This window comes from Lolium rigidum, chromosome 6 (assembly GCF_022539505.1).
Source record: "Lolium rigidum isolate FL_2022 chromosome 6, APGP_CSIRO_Lrig_0.1, whole genome shotgun sequence".
NCBI lineage: Eukaryota > Viridiplantae > Streptophyta > Magnoliopsida > Poales > Poaceae > Lolium > Lolium rigidum.
In genome coordinates, this window is record NC_061513.1 from 70,241,442 (window position 1) to 70,257,145 (window position 15,704).

General features: G+C 40.7%; 2 long non-coding RNA genes across 6 annotated transcripts; both read left to right on the forward strand.

Annotated features, from left to right (window-relative positions):
• The first annotated feature begins 741 nt into the window (after positions 1–741).
• LOC124665124 lies at positions 742–4,724 on the forward strand. 2 transcript variants are annotated; one of them, XR_006990485.1, is made up of 3 exons: positions 742–1,104; positions 1,990–2,164; positions 4,634–4,724. It is a non-coding gene; the product is annotated as an uncharacterized LOC124665124 (long non-coding RNA). The 2 variants fall into 2 exon arrangements; XR_006990484.1 differs by lacking the exon at positions 4,634–4,724 and adding an exon at positions 2,259–2,325.
• Positions 4,725–4,748: 24 nt separating this feature from the next.
• Positions 4,749–8,997, forward strand: LOC124665126. Of its 4 annotated transcripts, none has more exons than XR_006990488.1 (6): positions 4,749–4,894; positions 6,053–6,227; positions 7,242–7,361; positions 7,502–7,588; positions 7,673–7,848; positions 8,570–8,997. It is a non-coding gene; the product is annotated as an uncharacterized LOC124665126 (long non-coding RNA). The 4 variants fall into 4 exon arrangements; XR_006990487.1 differs by having other exon boundaries at positions 7,271–7,361; XR_006990486.1 differs by lacking the exons at positions 4,749–4,894; positions 6,053–6,227 and having other exon boundaries at positions 6,241–7,361.
• Positions 8,998–15,704: the final 6,707 nt, after the last annotated feature.

The following is a 15,704-nucleotide window of genomic DNA, read 5'->3' on the forward strand; positions in this document are numbered from 1 at the left end:
CTCAAAAAAACTTGCATATGGCTGATCATGTATGAACATTCATGGAATTCAAACTAAATGACCAACAATTGCGCATCAAGGGGGTCATCTATAAATATGTGCACTAGTGTACATTTAGCATAGGTAAACTTGAATATATATATATATATATATATGTATATATATATATATATATAGAGCTGAACTATTCTCGAACCCCCTTAAGAGTGGTTCTAGAATAGTTATTCTCGAACCCCTTCTAACCAACCCGAGAAAACCCACCTACCCGCACTCCCCACGCTCGTGCGACACCTGCATCTGAACTTCCCCAGGCCCACCTTCTTCCCTATCGGTAGGACCTCGCCGCCCGTCCCCAAATCCCGCCTCGCCTTCCTCCGTGGCGACGGCGCCCAATCCAACCTCGCCTTCTTCCCTGGCGGCGGCGCCTAATCCCGCTCCGCCTTCTCCCTGGCGGCGCCACCGCATCTCCGCGCCGCTTCCTTTGCGGCGGCACCACGGCATCACCTCGGCGGCCTCCCGTAAAAGCCAGTCTCGCGCAGACGCATCTAGCCCTACACACGCACCCCCATTGCCGCACGCTGCCGCACACTGCCGCACACCTTCTGCCCCGGCCGCCGCCGCCCGCATCCTGCCCCGCGCACCGTCCCGATCGCGGGTCAAATCTCCCGTTGCTACCCTACGTTCGGCGACCACCGCCGTCGTACCCCTCCTGCTTGGCTTCCCGCACTGCTGAGGTACCACTCCCTGCATCTCCACCACTCAGCGCAGCCCCGAAATTCCACCTTCGCGAGTCCCAGGAGTCCATCGCCGCCACTGGAATCTGGTGCGGGCGACCTCGAGATCCACCAATGGCAGACACGGGAATCAACCCATGTTCCGCCCAGGAGTCCATCCAGGCTCCTCCTATGAGTCCATCCAAGATCCTCCCTTCCCGTGATGCCACCATGGGGAGTCCAATCTGATCCGCCATGGGATTCCAGTGCAGGAAACCAGGAATTCCACCCCTAATTTTGGCGACCAGCTCCGCCCATCGCACCTCCCCTGTTGGTTGAGCTCCTGTCAGATGAGTATCACTGATCTTAATTCAGAGGCTAGCTACTACTGGTACGCAACTTATCAAAGGCACTCTTATGCAATGCGTAGCTGGGCAAAGTCCCGTGCAAATTTTTGTGTTTGTTTTGTCAGTTTGCTTATATTTGTATGGAAAAATACCATCGGTGCTACAGATGTACAAGCTAGAAGCACATATGTAAATGTGAAGCAGCGCAGATTGCGGAGAATCTTATTTGATAAAAACGGATATATGCTAGTACATCTGTTTTCTATTTGGTTAATCACATCAACATCGGAAAAGGGTTAATAAGCAGCAATAAAATGATGATGATTTGTAGTTAATAAGCAGCAATGATACGATACAGAATTCATGTTTCCCTTAATGTAAAGTCCACTTCTTCCATATGGCCGGTTCAGTATAAAATGGCAATTGCTACTAAAAGTAAAACAAAATTGCAGCTATCATTTAAAAAAATAGGCACAAAAAATGCAGAGAAAAATGTAGTGTTGATTCTGAAGTTCATTTTTATTTATTGGAGAAGCTCACTTTTAGAGAAAAGTGCAGATAAATGATCTATATTTATTGGGCAGAGTTCGCTTCGTCCGAAAGCGAAGTTCAGTTTTGTCATCGGAACAATTCAATTCATAATCAGATAGCTATTTTTGAGCAAATTAAACAGAGTAAAAACTAATGCTGCTTGAACTTCATAATTGAAAAGTAAATTGTCGAGCTCTGGAATATTCTTATACTTGAAGATACCAGAATTTGCATTCACTTGTACCAGGTACCTAGCAGTAGTTTCATTTCACGCCATGATAGAGTAGCTTAAGAGTTTGACATTATCGTGCTTTGGCTGCATTATTGCTTGCGATTATATTAATTTAATCATGGTTATGCATTTTCAGCAAAGCTGACTGTTTTCATTTGGATTACAGATAAAGATCCTGACCATGACCATCCAATGGAGTCTAATCGCCTTCATCGGGATGCACCTGGTGTGTGCTAATATTTTTGTCCTTTGCTACGCACAAAAGCTCGTGGCCGGGAGAGCTGCAGTATACGGCGGGCAGTCGAGTCCTCAGCAAAAGGCAGTGCCGTGATGTGAAGCAGGTTAGTCAAGTCTCCTATGAAACAAATTAAAGGATCACAGTGAGTTGGTGTAAAAGTGAAGTTTACTTCTCTATGTTTTTGTCGGAACAAGCAGCCAACATAATCAAAGAATAGGAAGTTTGCGCCTCCTGGACCCCGCCGCCGCGTGCCTCCTGGACCCCGCCGCCGCGCACCTCCTAGATCCCCGCCGCCGCGCGCCTCCTACCCGATGACGCGCGCCTCATAGACCCGCCGACGCGCGCCTCCTGTACTCGACGCTGCGCGCCTCCTGTACTCGACGCTGCGCGCCTCCTGTACTCGATGCTGCGCGCCTCCTATATCCCCGCCGCCCCGCGGTCGCCCCTATCCACCGCGCCGTCCAGCCTGACTGCCGCGGTCACACGAAGGGCGGACCGAGGGACGCATGAAGTTCAGTTCTCCCAATCTTTAGAGTTCAGTTCTCCTGATACGTGGATTTCAAATCCGTGCTAGCTGAACTGCTACGTTGCTGCTGTTGGTACGTACTAGACTGTACTTGTACTATCTCTCCCTTTACTGTCCGTTTGTTGTTCTCTGTTATTTAGGCAAAAGCTAACGAAGCCTGGGCAAAAATACAGTACATTTATGTCTTCTCATGCGTGTCCGACTATAAGAAAACGTAGATGTTAAATATGTTCACAAAGAGAAAGTTCACTTTGGATTTTGTCTTTTTTATCCATAGGCAGCGATGATTGAAGAAAACTTTCAGCTATAAAAATACATGAAGTTCATCTCGAATTTGCCAGAAGTTCAGTGTCAGCCCAATCTAGAAATATTAGCATCTCCATCAGTACACAGAGAAATCAATTCACCTGTGGCTGTGGCTGTTGTTTGTTGTGGAGAGGTTCACTTATTTGTTTTTAGAAAGTTCAGTCAGCTTCTCAGAAAAATTTCCTGCTGCAACAAGAGTGAGCTTCTCTCAATGTTGTACCAAGGATTTCTTTCATTGCAGAATAGGGTGCAGAATTATGTTGTTATGGTTCTGAACTAATGGTGTTTTAGATCAGAACCACCACTAGTTCATAGTTGAACTACTGATTCTTGCCTTGGCAGCATGCTTGGCCAGCCCTCCTCACTTTTTAGAACCTCCGCCGAATGCTGCCACTGATGCAGTCGTTGTCTATGTTTGAGCAATCCACTTCAACTATAAAAAACAAAGTATAAGGTCACTTAAAAAGAAAGAAACACGGCATATGCATGTGTTTATTTGTGCCTGACTATAACAAAGTAGATGTTCAATTTGTTTGTGAGGAGTTATCATTTTTGTAGAACTTATCTTTTTCATATAGTAGTTCGCTTAGTATGCATATAAAAGTTCACTGAAGTTTTTCACGTCAGTTCACTTGGTATGCATCTAAAAAGTTCACTTTATTTAACGTAGGGATACATGTCCATTAATCTGCATTGCCTATGAAGCATGTACAATCTGATTGTGTGTTAGTTATTTGTTTTGGCAATGAATTTCCGCAAAAGTTGAATTGGAAAACCAAGCAAAAAAATGGCTTGGCAAAAGCCGCCAGGTGCTAAGATCTCTAAACACAAAAGAAATATAGCCGGTATGAAGCTAGCCCTTTAGTACACCCTCTTGTTCACGGCAAGCTTCCTTAAGAGACAGGAGCAACTTCTATAGACTCGCAGTCGTGTGCCCCAGCCCCCAGCCATCCACGATGTGTGCCTCCAGACTCCAAAGCGTGCCTCCTATGGTTCGTGCTGCTCTGAACTCATGTTTGTGTAACTGTGAACTGCACGAGCTGTAGCCTACAGTACTGGTGCTCTGTGTTTCCTTACTTCATTAGAGGCACTGCACTTAATAAATATATTTAAATATACTGGCACCACAGATGGCCTAGACATCAAAGCTGGGGTACGCTATATCTTTTTAGCAAGTATCTGGTTTTATTTCAGTTTACTTTTTGACATTGTTCAGATCTTGGGCACTGAAAGTTCAGTTTGTAGGCTCTTGACGTGACAAAAGTTTTTGTTTTGTTCAAACACAGAATTCACTCCTTTCGCACAGAAAACTCATTTTTAAGGGGAAGTTCAGTAAGTCCATGATTAAAGATCACTTTTATGTTGTCTGTGCACTTCGTACAACTATGGTATTCAATAATAACTCTTCTAATCCGTGAAGCTCACTTCTCCTAATCTGTGAAGCTCACATCTCTTAATTCGCGAAGTTCACATCTACTTAAGCGCACCAACGCTGCAATTGCACCCAGCAAAAACATTGATCAGGTGATGAAGCTTGAGTGCCACCTTCAGGAAAAATTACAAGCTGTTGGATGTGTAGATCATTCTTGATGTATATATTTCAGCAGAGTAGTTCATTTGATCTATGCGTGAAGTTTGCACATTTTTTTTTTCCTGGGAGTTCGCCGTGTCAATTATTTTGTTCGCAAGGTCACACAATTTTTGTTTGGAATTTAACTTTCTCACAATGTGAAAGTTCAGTATTGCAGAGCTCGAGGGTGCAGAGTAGGAGCGATGTTATGAAAACCAATGATGGCTGCTCTAGACCTCCATCTCCAGACCTCAATGGAGTGCGGCGTCCTGCTCTCTAGTGATGCGCCTGATTACCAGCGCCTCCATGTGCGTTGTGTGGGGGTCAAGAGTCCACACCACCGTGAACTGTGAAGAGCTGGAGTTGCCCCGAGTGCGTATGCGAACTCTCCCCGAGGATCCTCCCACTCCTCCTCACCATGTGCTTTGAAGGTAATCGGAATTTATGCCGCATAGATGTTTGCTTCCATTTCTAAACGGGAAGTGCTATGTTTCTAGAATAATGTCCACAATAATTTTCCTGTCTGTGTTGACGCTCCTATAATTTACAAAATGTTGTTCTTGCACATGCTAGAGAAGTTCACTATGTTCTAGACCGGTTCAGTACATGAAAATCATATAGTGGGGACATAATTAAATCATTTAAACTAAACACTTTGTGCATGTTTTGATATTCTGCATAATGACCCAGCACAACATACAACTTTTTTTTTGGATAATATTATAATTGCATGGGTGATTGCTCTTAGCTCAGTTGGTTTAAACCAGATTAATGTTAGAGGATTGTCGGAGAGGAAACACCATAGTAAAAAATAATCATGGTAATAGTAACTGATGCATCAATGCGCTAAATTATTAGAATTTTTCCAGCAGTTCACTATCTGACGTATTGAAGTTTCCTTTTTTTAGAAATTGACTTGGCATGACGTATTGAGAGTATTTTACTAAATATATGCATGTGAGCTCAAGATTATCATTCTGGAAGTTCGCATAATCTATTTTTTAGCCGAGAAGTTCACTTCATCTATGTGTGAATTCAGATATCAAAATGAGGGTACTTCAGACAGGAAAGCTGATACCATAGAAAATCTAGCATTGATATTTATCTGTTCTGGGTGGTTCACTTTTTTATTTTGGAAATGGAAGTTCACTTATTTGGCATCCACAGTTCACATGAATATGAGAAGTACTTCACATTTGGTATTGGTGCAGTTCACTGTTAGCCATGGTTCAGCTCAGTTTGTTGTTGTTTGTCACAAATACACTATCTCCTCTGAACTTATATGCTAGGGATTTAGTATCCAAACTCAGAGATGTATCACCTTGTTTCTTTTTTCACGAGGACTCAAGTGTGTTGCCACTACAAATTCCTGTGGTGTCCCAGTCTCAACTTCTTCTGAAATTCCTTAGAAACATTGTAAATTCTTGCTAGGTAAATCATTGTTGAATCATTTCATAAAATATTCCTAGCTCACATTTTTTTATGAACGAAGTTCGGCTTCCGAAGTTCACATTTTTTATGTACGAAGTTGGGTTTCAATTATTTTCAAATATGTAAAACGAACATTGATGTAAAAGTCAACATTGCAGGGCAGAGAGTCTGGCTTCGTGCGTTGCCTCTGAATTGCTGCACGGTGAGCTGCACCAGGCAGATTTCGAGTTGCATCATGCGGTGGTGGATGGGAGATCGGAGAGGGACCACCGGTGTTGTTGGGCGGGGAGGTGCGCCGACGCTCTGTGTTCAAGCCTATCATCTAAAGCACAGGTACTGCTGCTACACCACAGCTGCTCCTCCTCTGCCGGTTCATTCGCTCTCGCTAATGAATTCTCACCTATAGCATATGCCCTCTACATATTTGTTGTTATGCCTAAGAGAGATTAAATTAAACACTCTCCAATGTTTGATCTTATTTGTTGTGGAGTTCACTTCAGCCTACGAAGGAAATCCATTTATTTTGGTCAGAGAAGTTTTATTAGTTCACACAGTAAGTTTGCGTATTTCCATTGGCACCACCTCAGTCTGGGTAAGTTCACCCCCCTCTTTCGTGCAGGAAGTCGAGCAGCCTCTGCAGTTTAGAAAGAGTGTTGAATAAGCTAAACTCACAGAAGCTAATTCTAAACTTGCATATTTAGACAGTTCACTCGTAAGTTTTGCATATTTCTAAACTCACAGAAACTAAACAAGCAAACTTGTCTATATTGAGAAGTTTGTTCATTTTAGGCAGTTCACTCGTTCGAGAGAGGTTCACTTTTTTTAATCTTGAAGTTCTAATCATCTGAGGAGGATGTTCACCTTTTTTGCTAGTAAAATTTTGTGAGAAGTTAACCTTTTCTGTTAAGAGTTAAATTAGCAGTTCACTATTCCTTGTCACAAAGTTCACTTTTAAAATGTTGGGAACATAAGTTCAGTAAATGAACTACAAAATGGTTCACTTTAACCCCCATTTGTTCATGAAGTATTTTTAAATCAAGGAGTTCACTTCATATGTACCTGAAGTTTGCCTCTTTTTATCCAGGGTTTTGTCTCGTTAATTTTGTTGGCAAGTTCACATCTTCCTTGCATAAAAGTCCGTCTTTTGTCTCTATGGAAGTTCAAATTACATTATCAGGAAGTTCAGTTTGTGTGCAAAGTTCATTTTTTATGAGTTTAGTTTGTTCGAGAAGTATAGTGTGCATATAGTATAGAATTATAATGGGCCAGGAAGAGTTCATTTTTCTGTTTAGGAAGTTCAGTTATTGCAATTGGAAAGTTCAATTATTATTTTGTACTAATCTATAGGCTACAACCATGGCGTTGTTCTTTATCAGCTGGGAAGGCACATAATAGAAGCCTTCAAGATGACACCATGGAATAAGCAGTGGCGGTGGTTGCCTGTAGTCATGGGAAGTTCAGTAACAGGTTGTTTGATCTTTCTTATTTTCTTAGATTGTGGTCTATTGCTATGCCAGCGTCTCCTTCTGGTAACCACCTTACTAGGTTGGGAAGTCCACTATGAGCATCCAGGGGAGTTTACCTTGTGCAGTTTGGTTCTGTTGCAGATCAGTTGTTCAGCAGTAGTAGTGTGGTGGCTCGTCTAGATCTTGGTATTGTCGAGCGAGCAAGCGGTGCGTGAGGCCCTTCCAACGGTAGATACCGCTGCTGTAGCTGCTAACCTAATTTACATTATTGATGCCACCCTAAGTATTAATGCTTTTGTTTCTCTTCATCAGAATAAATGGATGCTTGTGTGTGATATTTGAATGGATAAGCAAAAGAGCAACAATATATGGGAATAAATTTATATGTTATACGGTGGATCAAAGAACTAAAAAAACTATGTGTGGTGTTTCTATACCTTGAGGGCGCGGGTGGTCCTGGCAGCTCGTTTCAATAAGCATAATGAGAGGTATATTTCTCGTTTCTCTTTCTCCTACCACAAGGAAGATTATAATTTTATGAACTCCTTGCACCACTCTACTGTGTTAGTTGATTGTTCTGTCTTTCTTGGAAGTTGGTGCCCCTGTTTGTTTTATGCGCATGAGAACAAAACTTAGTTATTCATAATTCCACTTTGAGAGTACAATGGGGTTGTGAGTAAATTGTTCTTACTAGATAATTATTTGGAATGGCTATGGGTTTCCCTGCACTTTATCCCATTCATATGGATGTAGTAGTAAGAAACAAATGTATATGCAGTATGGCTGATCCATGCATGACTAGCTCTAGTTATCCAATCTTAGAAAAACCAGTAGTTACTTTTATATATAAAAATATTGTTCATGGAATGCAAATGTATGTGTTGATGTGTGCCTGATAAAACAAATAGAACTCACTTTGTTCTCGGAGCAAAGTTAACTTTTATATTGTGTGGAGTTCACTGTTCGGCAGCAGTTAAGGTTTGTTGACAAGAAGAAATAAGCTGTTTGCTGACAAGAAATAGTTTGTGTTAATTTCCAGAAAGACAACTTATGTGAACTTTTGAAGATTTAATCATTGTATTTCTCAAATATAATTGGTGAACTTCTCGAAATATGATCGAAGCTATGGACTACTGATCGACTATGCTCTTTCATTATAATCCAATATTTCGAGTTATTATTCACCTAATTAGTTAACTTTGGTGCTAGGTATTTGGGAAGTCCAATCTTATTGTCCGAGCATTACATGTATATGCAACAGGGACTCCCCTAAGCGCCGCCACCACGACGGGGCAATGCTGGAGAGGACGAGGTCATAAATGTGGTGTCAGCCCCGTCTGCTTCAGGGTGGACACGGCTTGGTGGTCGCTCCGTATCCATGGCGTCGTCATGCCCAACAGCGTCACGTCGTGGGGGCATCTGTTGCAGGAGCATTTCTGGGACGGGAATATGACGTGGGATGCATGAAGTTTACTTATACTACTTTGTGGAGTTCACTTCTCCTATTCTTGATGTTCATGTATCCTGATGCTTCACTTTAGATTTTCCCTGCAAGATGGATTTTCATTTGAGTCTGTTAGATGAATTATTCCTGAAGTTCAATTCCAATGTTTGTGCTGCGGGGTGGATGATTTCTATATATAAGCTATGTGTTAAGTTAACTGTTATGTATCTGTTGGAGCAGTACACTTATTTGTGAAAAAGATGTGCAGCCTACCGTAAGAAAAGTTTACTTCTTTGACATAAAGTTTGTGCATCGAGTAAATGTGTAGCTACCAGGTGCTACTTATACTGAACCTTAAGACTGGTTTTGAACTGCTAACTTGAATGTGTACGTTTGTGATTTAAATTTTACAAATTTTGTTTTCGCACAGAATAATAAAGTTGTGTAAAATGTGTTGTAGCACACGGGCAGTGCATTCACTTGTCTTTTGTCAAATATTATATTTCAACGCAAAGGATGTTCATCACACACATGCCGGAAATTTGTTTTTGTTAAAATTCACTTTTTTACGGAGCGACAGTTCACTTTGAACCATGTCGGAAGTTCAATTTAAACATGTCCGAAACTTTTATACCGCGATGGGAAGTTCACTAATAGATATCGGGAAGTTCACTTTCATATTCGAGCAGCTAACACACTTGTGGGCGGAAATCATACACATAGAAACCATCCATACGACTACCGATTGCGTAAATTGAACAACTCCACGTACAATTAGCACTAATATAACTATATTAATACTCTAACACACCGCAATGCCACACCTAATCAATCTAGATGAGCCAATTTCGAAATGTTCTCGTGTCGGTGTTATTTTCACTTTTATGTATTTCTAAAATTAAACTAAAATTATTTAGAATTTGGAAAAACATTCAACATGAAAAAGATGCGCCTAATCAATATCATTTCAACACAATATCATTTGGTACATTCCGACAAGTGGTTCGGAAATAATCCAAAAAAATAGTTCGAAAAACTGAGAAGCTCGACAAGAGCAATCACGTATTTTCAAATCTACTCTTAAACTGTAAAGAATTTAGAAAAGTGTTCTTCATGATAAAGGTGCCTCTGTTCATCAGCTTTCCAACGGCATATCATACGCATCAATCTGATAAACGGTTTGAAAACTAGAACCCCAAAACTGCACGAAAAGAGATAAATCCGCAAAAACGTTGTTTTGTATATTTAAAATTAGTTTTAAACAATACAGAATTTGGGAAAACAAGGAATACGAAAAAGTTGCGAAATTTCCGTACGAATCCAACGGTATATTGTATGTATCAATCCGATAAGCGGTATGAAAATCAACAAGAAAATAGTGTCCGCACAGACATGCAATTCTGGTATTCCGTCGAGAAGTTCAGTTGGAAACATCCAGAAGTTCACAAGTGGTTCCAGAGAAGTTCAGATGCGACGAAAGTTCGCTATATTTTTTGAAGTTCACTTCAAACTAGACTCAAGTTTCGGAAGTTCGCCCTGTACAATATTGAAGTCCGTCGGGAAGTTCGGATTCGGGGAAGAAGAAGTTCGGATCCATGTACCGGGAAGTTCGTAAAGGGTTCGAGAATAGTTATTCTCGAACCGGTTCGAGAATAGCAGACCTATATATATATATATATATATATATATATATATATATATATATATATATATATATATAGGATAAATACTTCCTACCCCCGGGTGTAGTTACACCCATGTCTAATATACTACCATACGGAAGTATCTATGATACTTTATCGGTTTGAGTATGTTCGTATACTATATCTAAGATACTCCAAATAAAGTTTTGTGAAAAAAATGCAAGTGAACCCATAGTTTGCACTATATATCCGAAATACATGCATACCTAAACGTATAAAATGAGTCTACGAAAAAAATCTACATACCGCCTACAAAATAGTATATATATTACCAATATAGTTTTATATACTTCATACTACATGTACATACTATCCGGTATGATAGATACTCTCTAGATTATGAGAAACACGCGTGGGTGTAACTACACCCGGGTGTAGTATGAATATGTCCTATATATATATATATATATATATATATATATATATATATATATATATATATATTTCGAAGAGTTCTCGAAAAAACTTGCTTCCCGATATATGGCCTATAGCAATATATATACCATGCATGCATATATTTGTATATATATTTGATCATATTAATTCTTGGGGATTTCAATCTCTCTCTCTCTCGATCTATCGTTGGTGGCCAGAACAACACACATATGCATGCACTTTATGCGCAAAGGCGCGGGTGCCTCTAATAATTCATGTGTGTGCGCACTCGATTGATCTAGTTTTGATTAATTGTAGCACACAAATAAAAAAGTTGTATTTGAATTCACAACAAGTTAAAATTAAACCCTAATAAAACCCTAAAACCTAATAACCCTAACCCTAAACCCTAAACCCTAGCCCTAACCCTAACTAATTAGCATTGATAAATTAATTAACTTGAATTTTGACAAGTTCTCGAATGAAAACACGTACATTTGATTAAGTTGCCTCACAATATATATATATATATAATTAGTGTGTATGCATGGCCTACCATGCATTCATGCATATATTTTAATAGATATTTGAACATATTCTTGGGGATTTCAATCTCTCTCTCTCTCGATCTATGTATCGTTGGTGGCCAAAAAAACACACATATATACGCATGCACTTTATGCGCAAAGGCGCGCGGGTGCCTCTAATAATGTGTGTGCGCACTCGATCAATGATCCCTAAACCTTAAACCCTAATCCCTAATCCCTAAACCTTAAACCCTAAACACCCTAAACCCTAAATCCTAAACCCTAATTAAACCCTAAACACCCTAAACCCTAAACCCTAACCCTGACCCTAAACCCTAAACCCTAATTAAACCCTATATATAGGCCAACAACACTTAATTGTGCATCAAGCAGGCCAGGGGTGCCTCGCGATCCTCTAATTAAATCAAATGTGCCATGCATTAACCCTAAACCATATATATATAACTAACCCTAGCTAATCAAACCCTACTTAATTAAAACACATAACCCTAAACTATACTAGCTATAACCCGATCTAATACAAACATGCTCTATATAGCAGCTAGCTAGCAAACCGTAGATTTACACCAATTAATATATACATGGCCTATATCGATCATGTTGAATAATTAACATCTCCCTGAGATTTATTAATTAATTATATAATTATCGATGATAAATTAATTAACTTGAATTTTGACAAGTTCTCTCGAATGAAAACACATTTGATTAAGTTGCCTCATAATATATATATAATTAGTGTGCATGCATGGCCTACCATGCATTCATGCATATATTTTAATATATATTTGAACATATTCTTGGGGATTTCAATCTCTCTCTCTCTCTCTCTCTCTCGATCATCTATATATTGTTGGTGGCCCAAAAACACACATATATACGCATGCACTTTATGCGCAAAGAGGCGTGGGTGCCTCTAATAATGTGTGTGCGCACTCGATCGATGATCCCTAAACCTTAAACCCTAAAACCCTAAAACCCTAATCCCTAATCCCTAAACCCTAAACACCCTAAACACCCTAAACCCAAAACCCTAGACCCTAAACACCCTAACCCTAAACCCTAGCTAACCCTAAACCCTAATTAAATCCTATATATAGGCCAACAACACTTAATTGTGCATCAAGCAGGCCAGGGGTGCCTCGCGGTCCTCTAATTAAATTAAATGTTCCATGCATTAACCCTAAACCATATATATCTAACTAACCCTAGCTAATCAAACCCTACTTAATTAAAACACATGCATAACCCTAAACTATACTAGCTATAACCCGATCTAATAAAAACATGCTCTATATATAGCAGCTAGCTAGCAAACTGTAGATTTGCACCAATTAATATATACATGGCCTATATCGATCATGTTGAATAACATCTCCCTGAGATTCATTAATTAATTATATAATTATCGATGATACATTAATTAACTTGAATTTTGACAAGTTCTCTCGAATGAAAAGACATTTGATTAAGTTGCCTCATAATATATATAATTAGTGTGCATGCATGGCCTACCATGAATTCATGCATATATTTTAATATATATTTGAACATATTATTGGGGATTTCAATCTCTCTCTCTCTCGATCATCTATATATCGTTGGTGGCCAAAAAACACACATATATACTGATGTCTACGCACACTCCTTTTCCCGTAGACAGTGTTGGGCCTCCGAGTGCAGAGCTTTGTAGAACAGCAGCAAGTTTTCCCTTAAGTGGATCACCCAAGGTTTATCGAACTCAGGGAGGAAGAGGTCAAAGATATCCCTCTCAAGCAACCCTGCAATCACGATACAAGATGTCTCTCGTGTGTCCCCAACACACCTAATACACTTGTCAGATGTATAGGTGCACTAGTTCGGCGAAGAGATAGTGAAATACAAGTGGTATGGATGAATATGAGCAGTAGTAACGGCGCCGTAAAATAGCTTGTCTGGCGTGCGATTGATGGTAGTAATATTGCAGGAAGTAAAGATGCAGTAAAACAGTAAACAAGCGATGATTGCAGTATTTGGAAACAAGGCCTAGGGATCATACTTTCACTAGTGGACACTCTAAACATTGCAATCATAAAGGAATATAAATAAGCACTTCACTATGCTACTCTGAATTACTCTTTGGCAAGATAACGAACACTAATTCATCATGTAGGCAAACCTTAAAGATGTATTCCCAAGTACTAATAAACACCCCACGCTGTCACTCGTGAGCATTCATAGGAGGTACTAACACACCACAATTTCATAGAGACATCCAACTCAAATCATAACTCAGTGAATAAGTATTCTTTGAAATATAGCCTAAGAGACCCACACGGTGCACACACTGTCACCTTTACACATGTGGGACAAGGAGTCTCCGGAGATCACATAAGTAAAATCCACTTGAATTGCATAACGACATCCAGATTACAAGCTCATCATATGGATCTCAATCATGTAAGGCAGCTCATGAGATCATTGTATTGAAGTACATAGGAGAGAGATTAACCACATAGCTACCGGTACAGCCCTTAGCCTCGATGGAGAACTACTCCCTCCTCATGGGAGACAGCAGCGTTGATGGAGATGGCGGTGGTGTCGATGGAGATGCCTTCCGGGGGCACTTCCCCGTCCCGGCGGCGTGCCGGAACAGAGACTTCTGTCCCCCAGATCTTGGCTTCGCGATGGCGGAGGCTCTGGAAGGTTTCTCGTACCGTGACTTTTCCGTATCGAAGATTTAGGTCAGGGGGCTTCTTATAGCCGAAGAGGCGGAGTCGGAGGGGGTCTGGAGCCACCACACAATAGGGGGGCGCGCCTGGCTCCTTGGCCGCGCCACCCACACGTGTGGGGCCACCAGGGCTCCCCTCTGGTGCCTCTCGGGTGTTCTGGAAGCTTCGTGGAATTATAAGATGCTGGGCGTTGATTTCGTCCAATTCCGAGAATATTTCCTTACTAGGATTTCTGAAACCAAAAACAGCAGAAAACGAGAACCGGCACTTCGGCATCTCGTCAATAGGTTAGTTCCGGAAAACGCATAATAATGACATATAATGTGTATAAAACATGTGAGTATCATCATAAAAGTAGCATGGAACATAAGAAATTATAGATACGTTTGAGACGTATCAAGCATCCCCAAGCTTAGTTCCTACTCGCCCTCGAGTAGGTAAACGATAACAAAGATAATTTCTGAAGTGACATGCTATCATAATCTTGATCATACTATTGTAAAGCATATGAGATGAACGCAGCGATTCGAAGCAATAGTAAAGACAATGAGTAAACAAATGAATCATATAGCAAAGACTTTTCATGAGTAGTACTTCCAAGACAAGCATCAATAAGACTTGCATAAGAGTTACTCATTGATGGCGTGTATTTCACACGTTCGTTGGGCAACCCCAAGAGGAAGGTATGATGCGCACAGCAGCAAGTTTTCCCTCAGAAAGAAACCAAGGTTTATCGAACCAGGAGGAGCCAAGAAGCACGTTGAAGGTTGATGGCGGCGGGATGTAGTGCGGCGCAACACCGGAGATTCCGGCGCCAACGTGGAACCTGCACAACACAACCAAAGTACTTTGCCCCAACGAAACAGTGAGGTTGTCAATCTCACCGGCTTGCTGTAACAAAGGATTAACCGTATTGTGTGGAAGATGATTGTTTGCAGAGAAAATGGTAAAAAAAAGTATTGCAGCAGATTTGTATTTCAGTATTAAAGAATGGACCGGGGTCCACAGTTCACTAGAGGTGTCTCTCCCATAAGATAAAAGCATGTTGGGTGAACAAATTACGAGTCGGGCAATTGACAAATAGAGAGGGCATAACAATGCACATACATGACATGATAAGTATAGTGAGATTTAATTGGGCATTACGACAAAGTACATAGACCGCCATCCAACTGCATCTATGCCTAAAAAGTCCACCTTCAGGTTATCGTCCGAACCCCCTCCGGTATTAAGTTGCAAAGCAACAGACAATTGCATTAAGTATGGTGCGTAATGTAATCAATAACTACATCCTCGAACATAGCATCAATGTTTTATCCCTAGTGGCAACAAGCACAACACAACCTTAGAACTTTCTCGTCACTGTCCCAGTGTCAATGCGGGCATGAACCCACTATCGAGCATAAGTACTCCCTCTTGGAGTTAAAAGTAAAAACTTGGCCGAGCCTCTACTAGAAACGGAGAGCATGCAAGATCATAAACAACACATGTATAATAACTTGATAATTAACATGACATAGTATTCTCTATCCATCGGATCCCGACAAACACAACATATAGAAT